This window comes from Mustela erminea, chromosome 3 (assembly GCF_009829155.1).
Source record: "Mustela erminea isolate mMusErm1 chromosome 3, mMusErm1.Pri, whole genome shotgun sequence".
Taxonomy (NCBI): domain Eukaryota; kingdom Metazoa; phylum Chordata; class Mammalia; order Carnivora; family Mustelidae; genus Mustela; species Mustela erminea.
Window position 1 is genome coordinate 85,059,301 of NC_045616.1, and position 18,576 is coordinate 85,077,876.

The following is an 18,576-nucleotide window of genomic DNA, read 5'->3' on the forward strand; positions in this document are numbered from 1 at the left end:
GAAAATATTTTCATTGCTAATAACCTCTTTACCCTGTCTCTTCAGCAGCAAACTCACTGGTTCAGGAGTATGCAGTCTGGCCACACACAGAAATGGTAAGAAATGGCAAGATGCCCATTTGTTACCTGCAGAGATAATATGTTACAGAATGCTTTCAAGATCATGAAGATGTTAGTGATGAGATATTAAATTGGTCCATGAATGATGTGCAGACCTTATGCTGTGCAAGACAGGGCACCAAAGAGGGGACAGCAATTTGATGAACAGTGCAGAAAACCAAAAAGCCTTGGGTTGACAAGAGATCCCCAAAGTGACCTGATTCCTTCTGTATCTAAAATAGAACCACTGTTCTTTGTCACTTAATAGAGTGGGTGGGTTAGAGCTTACTGATGGAGGCTCCAGCCTCAGCTCAGATGGAAGGGAAAAACAATCCCTTATCACACAACAGAGACAAATTCTATCCCCTGCCTAAGCCAGGACAATTGCCACAACATACCCAGCCATTACAAACAAGTAGATTTGGGTCTGCAGGGCAGCAGCGCATACATACTCACACCTCACATCCAGTATTTTTCCCACAAGCATCTTTGACACAAGCGATTTAACTGTAAGCATTTTCACTGCAAACATTTTTGCTGCATAACTAATTGGCTATAAGGTAATTTTGCCATCAAACATAAAATCATGAAAATAATAAAAGAGTGACATTTATTAAAAAGGACATGATGAGGGGTGCCTGGGTGGCTCAGTGGGTTAGGCCTCTGCCTTCAGCTCAGGTCATGGTCTCAGGGTCCTGGGATCAAGCCCCGTATCAGGCTCTCTGCTCAGCGGGGAGCCTGCCTCCCTGTCCTCTCTCTGTCTCTCTGCTTACTTATGATCTCTCTCTCTCTGTGTCAAATAAATAAATAAATAAATTTTTTTTTTAAAAAAGGACATGATGAAAAATGAATGCCAAAATTAAAGACTTTATTGCACAACACAAAATATTTGAATACATTCAAAACCTATAGTGCAGATTCATGATAATACTATACAAATAACTGATTTCATTTTGTTGATTGTCCTCAAGCACTTGCCTTCAAAGTTTTTTGCTCATGGTATTATACATCCTTTTTGTTTCTTGGTCCATCTCCTCATTCTGCATCACACTTTTTTCTCTAATATTTCTTTCTTATCAAGAGGGGTGTCAGTTTCCAAATCCTAGAACATTTACTGGTACCTAACTTTGTACTGCATTGTGTAAGCCTTCTACACTGGTGTTCATTGTTGGTAGATGATCACATTGGAAGGCTGACAGATGTTCTAAAGTCCTCTAGGAAATGTGGGTTCAAAGCTCTGTGACAGTGTAGAGTCCATTCTGATGGCTAAGATTTATAAAGTATAATCATGGGAATACCCTATCAATGGAAAAATGAACCCAAACTGTCAACCAGTTGATTAAACCAGCCACTGTCAAACCAAACTATCAACCAAGTTATTTTTCATCTTTTAAGGGAGAACTGCCTTATGGCCAATTCGTTATGCAGTGAAAATGCTTCCAGCAAAGATGATTCCTGGAAATTCCCTAGAACCATCACACACACATACACACATTCACCCGAAATTTGGGGGAACAGATAAAGGAGACCTTCTTAAGTGAAATTTTCTGACTTTGTTTATAAGAACAATGTATTTCTGGAAAAAAGTCGGGGTGGGGGTGCCTGGGCAGCTCAGTCAATTGAGTGTCCCACTCTTGACTTGGGCTCAGGTCGTTATCCCAGGATTTTGAGACTGAGCCCCACACTGGGCTCCATGCTGGGGGTGGAACCTGTTCAGGTTCACCTTCTTCTTCTCCCCCCTCCTCTCTTCCTCTTAAAAAAAAAAAAAAAGAGAGAGAGAGAGAGAAAGAAAAGAAAAGAAAGAGAAAAAAGAACAATGTACTTCTGCATCACTTACATAATTAGAAGTAATTTTAAGATATTTAAATATATCAGGCATATCCTTCCTAGCAATGGGAGTCCTCCCTTTCACATAAAAGAAAAAAGTAAACTCTCCCCAGTCCCAAGAGACTGCGATGTAATTTCTCAGTTCATTCACCCCTTCCACAAATACTTCCTGTGCAAAACTGTGTCCTATGTACTGGTATCTTCTCTCAGCACAAAGCCTCCACTTTAGAGTTTCTTCATTCCCTGATACTCCCCATAACTCATCTTCTAAACCCCAAACTTTGCTCCCCCAGGTCCCCCAGACCCGTGAGCTCTGGTTTCCAAACTCTCACCTAAGCCTCAGCCTTCACCGGGAGCCATGCCTTCAGGCGATCTGCTCCTCCTCAACAAATAATAACGTAACCATCAGCCCCCATACCAATTTACTACACCTATTCCAACCCTGAGCTGATAAGGAGCACTATGACCCCACTATGGCCCACGGAGAAACATTCATAGTGAAACAGACCCGCACCTGAAAACTGCCCTCACCCCTTGCTAAACACAGAAACAGCAGATGGTTATTGGGAAGTTTCAGATCTGCTAACCTCCCACCCAGACATCTCTAGGTTCTGCTCTGTCTGCAGCTGGAGAGAAAGGAGACATTTGACACTAACGAGATTTGGTTCTCATCTCAGCTTTATATCATTTCTGCCAATGAATACTTTCCAGGCCACAGCTCCACTTCATTCTTCCTTGATTTTTTTTTTTTTTTTTTTTTGAAGCCTACGGACTTTCCCCTTGAAGGTCAGTTTCTATTAACTTTCCTTCCTCTAGTCTGCCTCCCAAACCAAAAAAAAAAAAAAAAAAAAGCTGAAGAGCAAAAGCCAAATCCCAAATGGCTTGGCTTGGTGGTGGTTTGGCAAGTGGCAGGTTTCTCCTGGAGAGAGAAAGAATTTGTGGGTAAAGGGTTAAACATTAACACGCTTCCCTGGAAGGTCTCCTCTATCCTGTTAATGGAACCCAAGTGCAAACCTTGGCAGGAATTGCACTATTAGCTCATGACAGGTGTAGTCATCATGCTGGTTGCTGCTGCATTTCTAGCAAAAAATCAGGGACATGGGGACCACTCCATGACATAGTAGGCTGGAACAGATTGCTTTGCAGACATCTCTTCTGGCTAAAATAATTCCCTCTAACAACTTCCTTGACATGCTGTTAGGATGGCCTATTTCCAAGGTAATGGCTGATGCATGAGGATGTAATAGACATCATCTGTGGTGTTCCAGAGAGGAAGCTGCCAGAACCACCCTGCTGCATTTTTCTCACAGAGGCACCACCTATTCAGCAATGTTTACTAAACTGGGTCCCCTTGGTACATGCTCTCCAGCAGTCTCTAGTTCTTTCCACGTTGTAACATTGTTCACTTTTTCATCTAAGTCTGGGGCCACAAACTCAACCGTGTATGGGAACGAGCCAGATAAGATAAATGTCCAAAGCAAGTTAGGGCAACCAGAGTGTCACTGCCTGTCTAAAGGAAAAGGCCGCTCGCTCTTGTACAATTGATTTCACTTCAGGATGCTCTTGTGGAAGAAATCGTTGCAGATCTCGTCTGATTAAAAACAGGCTCACCAGCAACATTCTGACAGTGTCAAGACTCTCTGTATTCTGGGATGAAGAGTGTCCACCCCAGACTCATGTCTACCTGGAACCTCAGAACATGACTTTATTAGGAAATACGATCTTGGCAGCTTTAATTAATTAAATAAAGACGAGACCACACTGGATGAGGGTGGGCCCTAAATCTACTGACTGGTATCCTTATAAAAGGAAAGACACCAAGACACACAGAGAGGAGGGTGCTACGTGCAGATAGGGCCAGATGCTGGAGTGATCTATCTACACATCAAGGAATGCCAAGGATTGCCATCAACTACCAAAAGCTAAGAGAGAGGCAAAGAATCACCTGGCTGAAAATGGGATTCTACTCTATTTGTATTTATTTATTATTAAAAAAAAATTTTAGGGGTGCCTGGGTGGCTCAGTGGGTTGAGCCTCTGCCTTTGGCTCAGGTCATGATCTCAGGGTCCTGGGATCAAGCCCTGTATCAGGCTCTCTGCTCGGTGGGGAGCCTGCTTCCCCCTCATCTCTCTCTGCCTGCCTCTCTGCCTACTTGTGATCTCTGTCAGATAAATAAATAAAATCTTTAAAACAATTTTTTTAAGATTTTATTTATTTACTTGAGAGAGAGAGACAGAGAGAGAGAGAGAACAAGCAAAAGGGAGGAGCTGTAGGTAGAGGGAGAAGCAGGGTCCCACTGAACAGGAGGCCCGATGCGGGGCTGGATCCCAGGACCCTGAGATCATGACCTGAGCCAAAGGCAGATGTTTAACCAACTGAGCCACCTAGGCATCCTCGTATTTATTTATAATGGAAAATTCTTTTGGCTTATAAAAGAGCAAAACATTTCAGTGAAAAAGAACAAAAACAAATACACTCATAGGCCTCTGTGCTATGTTCTGTCTCATCTGAACAATCACAATGGCCCCAAATCTATTCTGGCTCCTTTCAACCCATTCTGTATACTGTAGCCAGGGGGATCTTTTGAAAACTCCAATCAGATGATGTCACCCATCTCCCTCAAATCCCTTAATGATGTCCCATTGCTCTTCCAATAAAGACTAAAATCTTTAGCATGGCCCATGAGATCCTGCCCGCTCTGCCCCCCTCACTCTCTGCCTTCAAGTCTCACTGGCTTCTAGTGGCTCATGCTCCTTGCATTCTCTTTAACCTCAACACCTGTGCACCTGCTGGTCTCTCTACCTCAAGTATCTTTACATATCTTACCCCCACAATGTGCATACACACACACACGCTCAGATGTACATATGCCCCTTGTACTCGGCTAATGCAAGGATGCCTACTCATCCTTCAGACCCCAGGTCAGTCATCATTTCCTCAGGAAAACTTATCCAGACCTCTCCCTCTTCAAAAATATTAGTCCTCTCTCTTTTAGATACTCTCATGGTACCTTGTCCTGTAGAAATTTCGCATCTCCCACCTAAGTGTATATGATCATCTGACTCATTCTGTCACCTCCACTGGACTGGAAGGGTGGTCCCTCCCACCTAACATGGTGCCCGCCATACAACACGGTCTCATAGGAGGCGTCTAGTACTGTCCTGCAAGGAGTTTACATGCTTTCCTCCTCCTCCAGGTTAAACCATCTATACAGCCTCTTTCCTCCGACAGCCCTCAGTTTGTACTTTCATTAGAGTCACTCTGCAGATTGTGTACTCTTCTGTGGTCTTCACATCCGTTCACATCGTCTGGCCACTGGCTGGCCACACTGCGAGCAGGAATTATACTATGTTCATCATCACATTACTCAAAATACAGTATGGGTCTCTTGTAATATCTGGATTCTTAGAGGCAGATTTCGAAGGTCTGTCATATAATAGTTGTGAGGAGGCCTTCCGGGGTGTGTATGGACAGAGAGGATGGCAGAGCTGTTAAGAAGGTAGGCTCAGGGGGCGCCTGAGTGGCTCAGTCGGTTGAGCGTCTGCCTTCCGCTCAGGTCATGATCCCAGGGTCCTGGGATCGAGCCCCGCATCAGGCTCCCTGCTCAGTGGGAAGCCTGCTTCTCCCTCTCCCACTCCCCCTGCTTGTATTCCCTCTCTCAATGCCTCTTTCTATCAAACAAATAAATAAAATCTTTAAAAAGAAAGAAAGAAAGAAAGAAAGAAAGAAAGAAGGTGGCTCAGGACCCCAAGTTCGAAACCACTTTGTGTTACTTCTATGAGATTTTGGACCAGTTAGTTCACTTCACTGTGCCTTAATTCCTTCCCTGGAAAACGAGGGTATGAACAGTACCCCTCACATGTGGAGTGGAATTATAAAGATGGAAAAGGCACACAAGCTTCTAGAGCTGAGGGCATGGGCATGCTGGGTTACATCAGCTATGACTGGCACTAGCTTTTGCTGCTGGAGTCACTGGATGCTCTTCTTTACATTACAAGGTATAACAATGAGGGACATGTGTCTGGCTCAGTCAGTAGAGCACGTGATTCTTCATCTGAGTGGTGAGGGTGAGTTTGAGCCCCATATTGGGCAAAGAGATTACTTTTTAAAAAAGTATCATAATGATAGCAGTGAATGCCTTCTAAGATGGAAATCCTTGAAGGTTCAGGAAAAGCTTCATTAGAAAAGCAACTATTCCAGGGCGCCTGGGTGGCTCAGTGGGTTAAGCTGCTGCCTTCGGCTCAGGTCATGATCTCGGGGTCCTGGGATCGAGTCCCGCATCGCGCTCTCTGCTCAGCAGGGAGCCCGCTTCCCTCTCTCTCTCTCTCTCTGCCTGCCTCTCCATCTACTTGTGATTTCTCTCTGTCAAATAAATAAATAAAATCTTAAAAAAAAAAAAAAAAGCAACTATTCCAGAGGGAAAAAAAAATTTAAGATGCATTGATCTAGGCCCCAAAAGCAGCAAAAGAGAGAGAGGATGAAAGGCACAAGTCAGGGAGGGCAGCTTTGAACAGGACAGCTACTTCTTGGCAATGCCAACTCTGCTTTTTAGGAAGACTTCATTTGAAATGACAGATTTCCTACTGCATGGGCTCCCTTCTCGTGTAAACACCTTGTTCAGATGGGTCTAAACTCCAAAGTTCTACCAGCTGTTTTCAGCTGGCAGCTATGCCCTACACCAAGAATGTTTTTGACAATGTCTGGAGAAATTTTTAATTGTTACGATTGGGACAGGGAGGAATGGAGCGGAGGAGCGGGGGCGGTGGGGCGGGAGAAGAGGACCTTGCTCCTGGCATCTGGCGGGTGGAGGCCAGGGGCGCTATGACACACCCCACAATGCACCCAGCAGCACCCACACCCCCAACACAGAACTGATCCACCCAAAACGCTGACACTACTGAGGTAGAGAGACCTTGTTCTAGAGCATTACATCTCAACATCATAGGGATATTCACAAACATCACGTTACAGGCTTGGGTGATTTTGTTTCTGTGACATTTCAACTAGCTTTTGTTGCCAAAGAAAAGCTTTCGACAATAATCAGTGTGTTTTAGGACTTTGTAGACCACAGAGGAGTCCCCCTGGATCCCAACTAAATCTCTCCTCTCTTCCATCCATCCATCCAGGCCCCGAAATTCCCTCTTGTGGCCGCTGAGCTTCAGAAGGGACTACAGAGCCTCGAGGAGCTCCAAGCTGTTCGGTGCCTGCAGGAAATTTGTGGTTAATCACTTCAACCTGCTTTACTTTAAGAGAGATTTTCTGAGACCTGTTTATTGTTCCGCTCCTTGGCTTCTCCGGCGTTATCTATGACCGAAGTCTTAACATTTATTTGTAGAGTAGAAGGTATATTTTTACTCTCACATCTCTTCCAAGTCCCTGAATTAAGTTAGCACGAACTTTCCAAAATAAATTCACCTTTGAGCTGAAACTAAGCATGGAAAGTTTCAGTCCAAAAGGATACCTTATTGGAAAGTTAGAGGCAAAGGAATATGAGGATAATAATGAATATTTGAGTGTAACCTCAGCACTCATAGTTACCAAGGATGAAGTCTTTGTTATTTAAAAGATCCTCTAACAGATTTGATGTATGCAACCCAAGATTGACATTCAATTCCCCTTTCTTCAGACTCAAAGAAAAAACAACTGGAAATAAACAGAATGGAAAAATCAGCACATGTGGATCTAATTCTGCACCATGTCACTGGTTAAAACCCAAGGAAAGAATGTTTTATCAGAATGCGAAAAGGGGAACAATCGATAACAGGAAGGAAGATCTCTGATTCCTTCACTCCACAAAAACGTAATCTGTTGGACCGTAATCTGCTACAGTGAGGTAGCAGCTATCGACAGCGCCAAGTTAATGTTCTATGTGAACAGCCACTTACAGCTCTTCCTACAGAAAACCGTTCACATAGCTCTGGGTAATTTGTACCACAGACACATGTGAGGGCATTCAGCACTGGTTTTTTTTCCTCTTGATTCTCAACATGAGAAAGGCTTTCCCAATCGTGTCCAACCCTTGAAAGATTAAAAATCTGTATAATTCTGAGGTTTGCACCTTTTCGATAATCTATTCATAGCCCTAAGTGCAACCTCACTCACATAAGGCCCAAATAAAATATTACCAGTCAATGCAGCATTAAAAGTAATGCATTTTTTAAAACTGCTATCCTCTAGATGAAACTATTATTTTCCAACAGATTTTGGCAGCATCAGAATGATTTTCTTCTACCTTCTCGCCCCAACCCCCAAAACACAAATACAGTCTTGAGCAGAATAGGAATACATAAAACAGGTAACAGAGTAAAAAGCAGGGGTCCCAGAAGCTCAGACGCACACCCCCATCCCAATGCTCTTCTTTGTTCCTACTGTCTGGAAAAATGCATGAAAAAAACGGTTTCAAAAAATTTTTTTTCATTTTTCAACGGACTGAGTTGGCATCACTTAGAGGGAGTCCTTATTCAGGCCCCAGGAGCACTGAATCAAGTTCTCTTAATTTTTTTATTTTTTTTATTTTTTTTATTTGCTAGGCAGAGATCACAAGCAGGCAGAGAGGCAAAGAGAAGCAGGCTCCCTGCTGAGCAGAGAGCCCAATGTGGGGCTCGATCCCAGGACCCTGGGATCAAGACCCAAGCCAAAGGCAGAGGCTTTAACCCCCTGAGCCACCCAGGCTCCCCTCAAGTTCTCTTAATTTTAACAGCTCACATAAATAGTAGTTACCAGGAAATGTAATTTGGGCAAAGCCACTTTTGTTTTTCCTTTCCTTGATTCTGTGTTACTTGCATTTTTATGATTTGCCCCCCAAAAGCAGTTTCTACTTTTAAAAGAGTATGTATCTTGAAAAGAATTAACATTTTACCAAGTTTCCTTTTTGTCTTCTTGGTTAATACTTCTTCTAGATTGCATCCTGACAAAAGGAAGAGTCAGAAAGACAAATGCATCTTTCCTTTTGCTGCACCTACAATGTGATTCAACTGTGATGCACATGTAACTATGGAGTTAGTCAAATTAACACACACTATATAGTTTTAAAGGGGTCCTATATATCATCTTCAACATAATTGCATGCATTAAGTATCTATGAATGTAAGATGCTTGCACTGCGACGTCTGTCGCTCACCCTGTCAGGGCTGATTCTCTTTCTTTGGATGGCTAGGCAGAGATCCCCGCCCGCCATCATGGCTCTGTGGACATTACTTCCACCAACTCTCATCAAAGAAACCACATTCCTAGGCGAAGGAAGACAGTTCTTCCTCCAACCAAGGCATGTCCCTCCTCCAAGGGCATGTTCTTGGCATAGGCTAATAAATTCTTAACACTTATAACCCAAAGGACGTGCGTATATTGTGTGATTTTATGTTTTTAAATAAAAACATTTATTAAAATTCACAGGACCTTAAACGTATACTTGGAATGGGAAGACATCTTTAAATTTTTTTTTCATCAGAATATGATCCCCCAGCATGCACGTTACCACCAAAACGATAATCACCACCTCAAATCTATAATCCTACCAAAAGAAGCCCATGCAACAGGAGCTGTTAGATGACAGGGGTTTGCGGAAGCTCACGTTCCCTAAAATATCCTTAGCATTCCTCTCTAAAAAGCATGGGGGAAATCAAAGCAGCTGAAATTGTGGCTTCTTCCTGGCCAGTTCTGAAAAACAATATACCAGAGCCTAGGCATCTTATCTTATGGTCCACATTTCCAGTGAAGTTGAATACAGAAAGTGCATTTGGAGTGGCACATGGTTTGAACTATTTTACTTTAGAGAAAGAAAAATTGAGCAATCCTGGAAGAACTCCATATTCTTCTTTCTTAAAAAAAAAAAAAAAATTTTTTTTAAGTTCCTCTTGAAAACTAGTTACTCCTTTGAACAGGAAGGAAGGGTTTGGAACAGCTGTCCCTGAGTGAATTGGGAGAATGTTAATCACTGTCCCTTCTCTCCTTTACTTAAAGATTAGCTCACATCCCAGACCCCTGCAAAAGGAAACCGCATACACTTAACTTTTGAGACTACCAGGAGGAATATTTCTGTAACAGTAGTAGTATGTCAGCCAGATCTTAAAGATGCTCAAGTCCGGAAATGTACCCCAAAGGCAACAAAAGCCCAAAGGGTCGGCAGTGGGCTGACTGGACATTTGAGAATGTCATTCGTATCTTGACTAAAGCTCCCCAGGAAAACGTCAAACACAACAAAGATGGTTTAAAAAAAAAAAAAAAAGAAACTGACATATACACAGGCATCTGCAACTTTAGCCAGAGTCTTCCTCGGGAGAGTAAACTTGCACAGACCATGTTAGGTTAAAAATATTATATTAAATGCAATTTCCTCTGCAGCTAATATATAACCACACCATAATTACAAACAGTAATTCTCCCAAACCTGAACAAAAATATTTTTTTTCCATATCAGTATTTGAGCACAGACCTAGGTGTGGAAGGATATACAAGGAGCTAAGATTTTTAACAGGGGGAAGGTAAGAGAAGAGGGAAAAGGAGTTTAAAAAAGAGAGAGAGAGAGACAGGCTCTCATGGAATAGAAAAACATGCATGGCCTCATAGTTGATATGTGTGTACTGGGTAATTCTTAAATTAAATTAAATTATTTTTAAATAAAAGAGAAACATAACTGTATAAAAGGGGGACAGACTGTTGTTGGATAGAAACATACATGGCAATAACTACGCAGTGACACAAACATTTGTTTTCAGGATGAAACCATGCACGGTTTCCTTAAAGTCACTGTAATAAGACATTTTATCAATACAGAGTATGACAGACTCTTCACCTACAGGTAATATGCCTTCTGACACAACAGTTAGATATGAGGACGGACATCAGTTGCATTTGAAAAATGGGTCTAGACAGTGTGCAGACAGGCGGGGGTCTATGGGATCCAAATGAATCAGATATGGCCTAAAAAACAGACGGTTTGCCACTGTGGGACAAGAAGTGAAAGCAGTCCCCTCCATTGGTTTCCCCAGGTGCCTGGAAGTCTGGAGGTCTGTGATCTCAGGGCACGCTGGAGACCACCACCCCAGAGTGGCAGAACACCGAAGTGAAAAGCTAAATCCCAAGTACACATAGCAAAACACATCCCTAAGTCCATCAATATGGCAGCAAGATGCTCGCTTTAGATGGTGGATAGGAAACTGATCAGAAAAAAAAAAATTAAGGAAACAAAATATTAAAAATGTAGCTGTGATGGAAATCACAAACAGCCTAGAGCTCCTCTCCCTTCGGGAACAGCTGTGTCTGCTAATCCCTGGAGGAGTCCTCCCTGCGATCGCCCTTCCTTCCTTCCTCTGTCTCTCTCTAATAGCTCCCTTGTTCCTGCTGGACAAAACTAGCCCTTTGTGGCTGCTCTCAGAACAACATTAAAAACAGGAATAGGGAAATTGTAAACAGGAGGCTTCTGGTCTACAGGCGAAGACACACACAGGCCTCTGAGGCCTACTTCATGCTAAGCAAAGAAACAGATCTTTGTTGCTAAAGGGATTAGGGCTGCGGGGTTTCGGAGGCACTGCTGAGGCATTCAACTGGCCTCAAGTAGGGGCTTTGTAAAGAGATACCTCCATTAGAGGTCTGTGAGCGGAAATCATTCATACTCTTTATACAATCTGGGTAATGTGATAGTGTTGGACTGTTCAACGCCTCTGGTGAGGCAGGGTCCTATCTCCTTGAATAGTAAATTCTTCAGCGGCTAAATAGATGGTGGTATAATTACCTTCAGTGACTTTTTTTTTTTTTAGGTGGTGGAGGTTCAGGGCTGGCGGCGGTGGTGGGGAGGGGGGTCGGTCTTCCACCTTTAACCCTTAGTAGGAGTGACATTAAGGGGTCACCCAGAAGCTAGGAGGCAAAGTCTCCCCAAGTCAGCTCAGAGGCAGTCACTGAACTTCTGGTGCTGGTGTCTTACGTGATCAAAAATGACCCTCTCTGTTCATCCTCTATGTACCGCCAATGATCAATTTGTCCTCATGGATATCATGATGATAGAAATCTCCGTAACTGCTTCATTCCATGCCCTGGGCCTCCGCCAATAGACCTAGCTCTTCTCTATCCTATGCCCACTTTCCCCACTTTCCCCAGCCAGTCCTTCCTTGCCTCCTCCTCCCCAGGTTGCTTTGGTGTTCCCTCTTCTGAGGGAACTTTCTCCATAAACTTGGAGACTCTGTGTGTGTCTGCTACCCCAGCAGGTGATGAACTCCTTGGGAGCAGTTGCTAATTTATCTTTGTATCTATAATGCCTGGTCCATCATGGGTGCCCAAAGCCATGTCCAGCAGAATGATGGAAGTTTGACTGTGTTGCCTTCAGATCAGATTAGTTCCCAAGGTAGCTGGCAAGATTATGGCAGTTTGCCTTAAAGGCTTTTGAGGAATTCTTAAAAATTTATCAGTGGTGGGGCGCCTGGGTAGCTCAGTGGGTTAAGCCTCTGCCTTCAGCTCAGGTCATGATTTCAGGGTCCTGAGATCGAGTCCCCCCCACATAAGGCTCTCTGCTCAGCAGGGAGCCTGCTTCCCTCTCTCTCTCTCTTCCTGCTGCTCTGCCTACTTGTATCTCTCTGTCAAATAAATAAAATCTTAAAAAAAAAATTATCAGTGAACTCTTATAGAGAACCCGGGGTCTTAAAAAAGCAAACAACAACAACAAAAACCTCACTGTGGCCAGTGAGGAAAGAAAAGGAGTCCTCCAAGGAAGATGGTAAGAAGTCACATCCCTAAAAAGAGCCAGCAGACTTCTAAGGGACCTGGCTCATTCTGACCCAGCCTCCACATTCTTCTCAGTTAAGGAAGTGTCGTCAGCAAAATGGAAATGCTCTTTGGGTTCATATTTAGAGTTCCTGGAAATAAATATTAATTATGGTATCAGCTGTTGTCTACTCGGGAAACTTCTCAGAGATTATTCCAAATATTAGAACTACGGGAAGAGATGGTCCATCAGAGCTAAGGGACACTTTCCCCCAGTACAATCAGACCCATTCTAGATGGCTGACAAACTCATTCGGATAGATGTGGATTCTGCAGAACTTCACTTAGAAGGGATTCTGGTTTGGGTATAAGATAAGCTTGCAAATGCCATGGAGGCTTTGCAACAACTGAAGGAAGGCTGCTGTTTTTCTCCATTGATGCTCTCAGTTCTCTGGGACGTGCCTCTCTGTGAGCATGGCCTTGGATGCCATTAATTGTTGGCGCTCCCCATTGTTCACCATTTTCTATCCAGATTACCTCTCTTCTCGCCATTTGGCAGATGGGACTCTGCTCTTACATTATTAACGTCACTGTCTCCAAAAAGCAGTTACACATGGAAGGAAGAAAACAGAGCAATGAGATCATGGGCTTTGTCTCTGTTTCTGCCACTGACTCCATCACTCATTCAACCAACAGAGGCTGAGCACCTGCTGTGCACCACACACTGGGCTGGGCACTGAGAAGAGAAGCAGGACAAGGGACTCAGGGTGAGGAGGGGGAGGCACACAGAAACAGAGTGGCTAATCCCATGACAGCAACCTGCACAAGACCTTCTCTGAACACTGTGATGCTGAAGTAGTTCAGGAAGTCCTCCTGAAGAGACAAGCGCTTAGCCCAGAAGATCCCAGATGGATTAAAAAAACCACAGTCATTTGGGACAACTATAGATATATGAATATAAACTACAAACCAAGTAAGATTACTGCATTGATATTAAATTCTTGGATGTAATAATGGCACTGTGGTTATGTAAGAGTGTGTTCTATACTTACTTAGCAGATACTCACTGAACGACTCATGGGTCTGGAGTCACAATTCCTAAAGTTACTTTCAAACGGTTCAGAAAAAGATGTGCTGATGAGCGTGTGTGTGTGTGTGTGTGCGTGCACGCATGTGTGTATACATTTATAAATATATAAAGGGATGCAGGGAAGAGAATGAATATGCAAAATGTTAGTCAATCTAGGTATACACAAACATTTCTTGTACTATCTTTTAGTTGTCTGCACTTTTTCAAATTTTCAAAATAGAATACTGGATAGACAATTATTAAAAATACATACATACAGGGGCACCTGGGTGGCTCAGTCAGTTTAACAGCTGACTCTTGATGTTGGCTCAGGTCCTGATCTCAAGTTTGTGAAATCAAGCCCCACAGAGGGCTCTGTGCTGAGTATGAGCCAGCTTAAGATTCTCTCTCTCCCTCTACCCTTCTCCCTGCTCCACAAAAAAAATACACACACACAATTGATCCTCGAACAATGCAAGGATCAGAGACACACACCTTCATGCATTCAAAAATCTATGTATAACTTTTGACTGCTGGAATACTTAATAAACTCTTGTTGACCAGAGCCTTACTAAAAACAAAGTCAATTAAAATGTATTTTGCATATTAATTTGTATCACATACTGTATTGCTATAATAAAGTAAACTGTGGGTTTTTTTTTAAAGATTTTATTTATTTATTTGACAGACAGAGATCACAAGTAGGCAGAGAGGCAGGCAGAGAGAGAGGAAGGGAATCAGGCTCCCTGCTGAGCAGAGAGCCCAACACGGGGCTTGATCCCAGGACTCTGGGATCACGACCTGAGCCGAAGGCAGAGGCTTAACCCACTGAGCCACCCAGGTGCCCCAACTGTAAGTGTTATTAAGAAAAGAAAATGTTGTGGGACCAGTTGGTCAAGCGTCTGACTCGATCTCAGTTCAGGTGTTCAACTGAAATGGGCTCCATGCTGGGTGTGAAGCCTCCATTAAAATAAAATATGATAAATATATAAAATATAACAAAATAGGGATGCCTGGGCGCCTCAGTCAGTTAGGTGTCTACTTCTTGGTTTTGCCCTGGATCATGATTTCAGGGTCCTGGCATCAAGACTCACGTTGTGCTCCATGCTCAGTGGGGAATCTGCTTGAGGATTTCTCTCCCTCTCCCCTCCTCATTTTCTCTCTCTCTCAGATAAATAAAATCTTTAAAAAAAAAATATGTTGTTGTTACAAAAATCCTAAGGAAGAGAAAATACATTTACAGTACTGCTCTGTATCTAAAGGGAAAAATTCACATTTGTAAGTGGACCTGCGAAGCTCAAACTTGTGTTGTTCAAGAGCCAACTGCATTTATAAAGCTATTACAAGAGCTAAGACTGGCCTGGAAAAAGAAAAGTGAGCATGAGTCAGATAAAGACCGAAGGAACATGGGATTTGGGGGTGGTAGCTGGTATACACACACCAAAGGTGATACTTGGGTATATTTATCAAATGAATGAAAGGGTTAAACAGGATCATTTACGCAGGGAACTGTAAGCAGATCAGACCCAAGTGAACATAAGGTTTATGTTAAGGAGCAAGAGCCCATTTGGCTATACGGGTAGGGAGGGGGTCCATCATGGAGGCCTCTGTATATTCTCCCAAGGTCCTGGGACTTTATCCTGTGGGTGACAGAAGCCATGAACAGGAGGCAATATGGTCAGATTAGCATCAAGAGGGACCACCCTGGCAGTCAGGTGTCATGTGGAGTGATGGAGCACAGACCTCAAGGCAGGAGACAAGGGTACCAATCAGGATGCCTTTGGCTCCCTTAAGCACAAAGCCCTGAGTCTAACTGGCTGAATTTATCAAGAGACTTATTATCCAACATAGCTGCAAGCGCTGAAATGACAGGCAGCAGATGTGGTTGATTCAGTGGCTCAAAAATGTAACCACGGACCCAGTTTCCATCCTCTCTGCCCTCTACCACTCTCTGCAGCGGGCTCTGCCTGCAGACTGCCTTTCCTCATCTTTACGGGATGGCTGTAGCCATTCCCAGAGTGATGTGTGGACACGGTGAACATCACAGACAGAAGGGAGCTGCTCCTTCTTTGGTCTCTTTCTTAGCAAGGAAAACTCTTCCAGAAGATTCCCAGAAAACACTGCCTCACATCCCACTACCCCAGATTGGATCACAAGCCCGTTTCAAAACCAATCACCATCAAGGGAACAAGATTACATGTTTGGCTCAGAATAAGAATTTATACACAGAGGGAATGAACTCTGATGAATCATCACTTAAAACACTTGGGAGCCTACAGGTCTGGGTAAAAGATGCTAGAAGCCTAAACTAAGATAATGGTGGCGAAGAATGAAGAGATGAGAACAGATTCAGGATTTATTTAGGAAGTTATGTTGGTACAATCTGGTGATGGACTGAAGGTGAAGAAAGAAGAAGGGTTTGGAAAGGACACCCTCCGTAATTCCAGCTTGGATGAATGGGGTCCGGAAGTGCCATTAACTGAGGTAAGGCACCCACAAGGAGAGCAGAGGAGGGTTTGGGGGAAACAGTGGTTTGAGGCATATTCAAGTGGAAGCGCCTGTAGGCTTCAGAATAAAGGTGCTGGGCCGTGAGCGGAATATAGGACTCAAACCGTTATCCCGCACAGGTGGTCCATACTCAGCCATGGTTCTCAAACAGGCTTTGGTCTCTACAGACATTTTTGAACCAATATATAATCACTGAGAGATTCCAAATAGGACTATGTATTTCTGGTTTCTCTGGAAAATCTGGAAAAATCTGGCAATACTGGTCCTGAACTGCTGCCTGTCAGCAGTTGGTGGAGGCCGGTAGCAGCCATACTCTTTTTTTTTTTTTTTTTTAATAAAGTCTTTTTTGTTTTTAAGATTTTATTTATTTATTTGACAGAGATCACAAGTAGGCAGAGAGGCAGGCAGAAAGAGAGAAGAAGAAGCAGGCTCCCCGTTGAGCAGAAAAGCCCGATGTGGGGCTTGATCCCAGGACCCCAGGATCATGACCTGAGTCGAAGGCAGAGGCTTTAACCCACTGAGCCACCCCGGCGCCCCGCAGCCATACTCTTTAGCTAGAGTAAGAGGTTCTCTGGCCCACCACACTCACCCACTATCTCTCTGCGTTTAGCTGCTTGGCCCTGAAGCCATTTCCAGCCAACACCCTCCTCACCATCTTGGGAAAGAGCCTGAACTGCAGAAACACAGCTGGTAGTAAATGGTATTTAGATGGTGGTCAAACACCTCACTGTGAATGCAAACACCCAAAGAGAAAGTGGAATGAAGAAGATCAAGGAGGTCATCCTGGAGCCATCAGTGTTTTAGAAACAGAGGAAGAGAAATTCACACCGGAGAGAAAAACAAAGAAACTGGAGCAGAGCAAGTAAGCATGAAGGCTCAAGAGCTAAGAGAGGAGAGCTAAGTCAGAGGGAGGGCTCTCCTGTGCCACATGCAATAGGACATCCAACGGAAAGAAGGCTCCCAAGGAGATGTGACATTGAGGAAGGAAGTCATGGGTGGCCCAGGAGCCTAGCTGTGTGGCATGGTGAGGGACGATTCAGACAGCAGTGGGGTGGGTGGAAGATGAAAATGAGTGGATACAGTGTGCATTGGCTGCTTGGGTGAGAAAGGAGGAGTAAAGCTGGATGAAACTAGGGAGGCTATGGGGTCAAGGCATGGTCCCTCGGTAGGATCAGAGAAACTTGGATATTGTAAAGCTAAAAGGAATCCAAGGATGAGGTGAAGGCTGTAGAAATCTAACAGAGGGATGAACAACAGAACCAAGTCCAAAAGAAGGTGGTGGGGCAGGGGGACAAAAAGGTGAGACGTGGGTAGCTAGCTGGATTCACTGCAAAGACAAGAGGCCTCCAAGGCTAGAGGACTGGAGGTGATGATAAATCGGGAGATGGGTGTGTTCAATAATTTGAGAGCTGGTTCACCTGGACCACTCAGTTGCCGAGCTTCTGACTCTTGGTTTTGGCTCAGGTCATAATCAGCCACCCCACCCTCAGCCTAGAGTCTGCCTGAGATCCTCTCCCTCCTCCCTCCGCTCCACCACCACCACCCCCACCCCCGCATGCACATTCTCTCATGCTCAAATTAATTAATTAAATCTTAACAACAACAACAAAAAGAAATTGAAGAGCTAAGTCCTAGCTGAGCCTGATGCTGGCAGGAGGTACAGGGGGTACATGGCAGTTGGGGGTAACCATCGGTGCCTTGGCCTTCAGGGATGAACCTGCCCAGGGCCCCCAACCAGAACCCAAACCCAAGGAGGTGCTAGACCTGAGCCAACCACCACCCCAGCTATTCCTGGCAGTGCTGAGCCACATACCCAAACCCCCCGCCGGCCCCCCCCGCACACTGCTGGGATGCTCTTGCCAGAGATGCGGGAGCTGGCATGCCCTGGTGGACAGCCAGGCCCTGTGGCTGCTCATCCTGGCCTAGGACCACGGCGCTCTGCCACTGCTGGACCATAGCTGCCTGTACCCCGCCCCTCCACACCCCCACTGGGGTGGGGCCCTGCCTCCTGGGCCACTTCTGTGAGCAAGCGCAGATGGATCGATGCAACCTCACTTGTAATGCCTGCAGCCAAGGAAGCCTCTGGAAACGGATCGTGTAGCATGGTGGGGATGGCTGGGTGGTGGAGGTGAACAAGTCAACAGTGCCCGGTGCTCCCTGCTTTGTGTCTTTCTTCAGCAGATGTGGCGAGAAATAGCTCTTAGACTTGGAGGAGCAGGGTGTATGGCCAGAACTGGTAGATGGTGACAACTGAGATTTGTCAACCAGAGGGTCCTGGCTAAATTCTCTGCTCGGCCTGATCCCATCCACCAGTGGAACAACAATGTCTGCTTTCTGGTCACTCACGTGTTCTCCAACATCAAGATGGGCCAGGCGCTTTGA

At 44.5% G+C, this 18,576-nt stretch overlaps 1 pseudogene; it reads left to right on the plus strand.

Moving 5' to 3' along the window:
- Positions 1 to 17,838: 17,838 nt before the first annotated feature.
- Positions 17,839 to 18,576, plus strand: LOC116587220 (annotated as a pseudogene).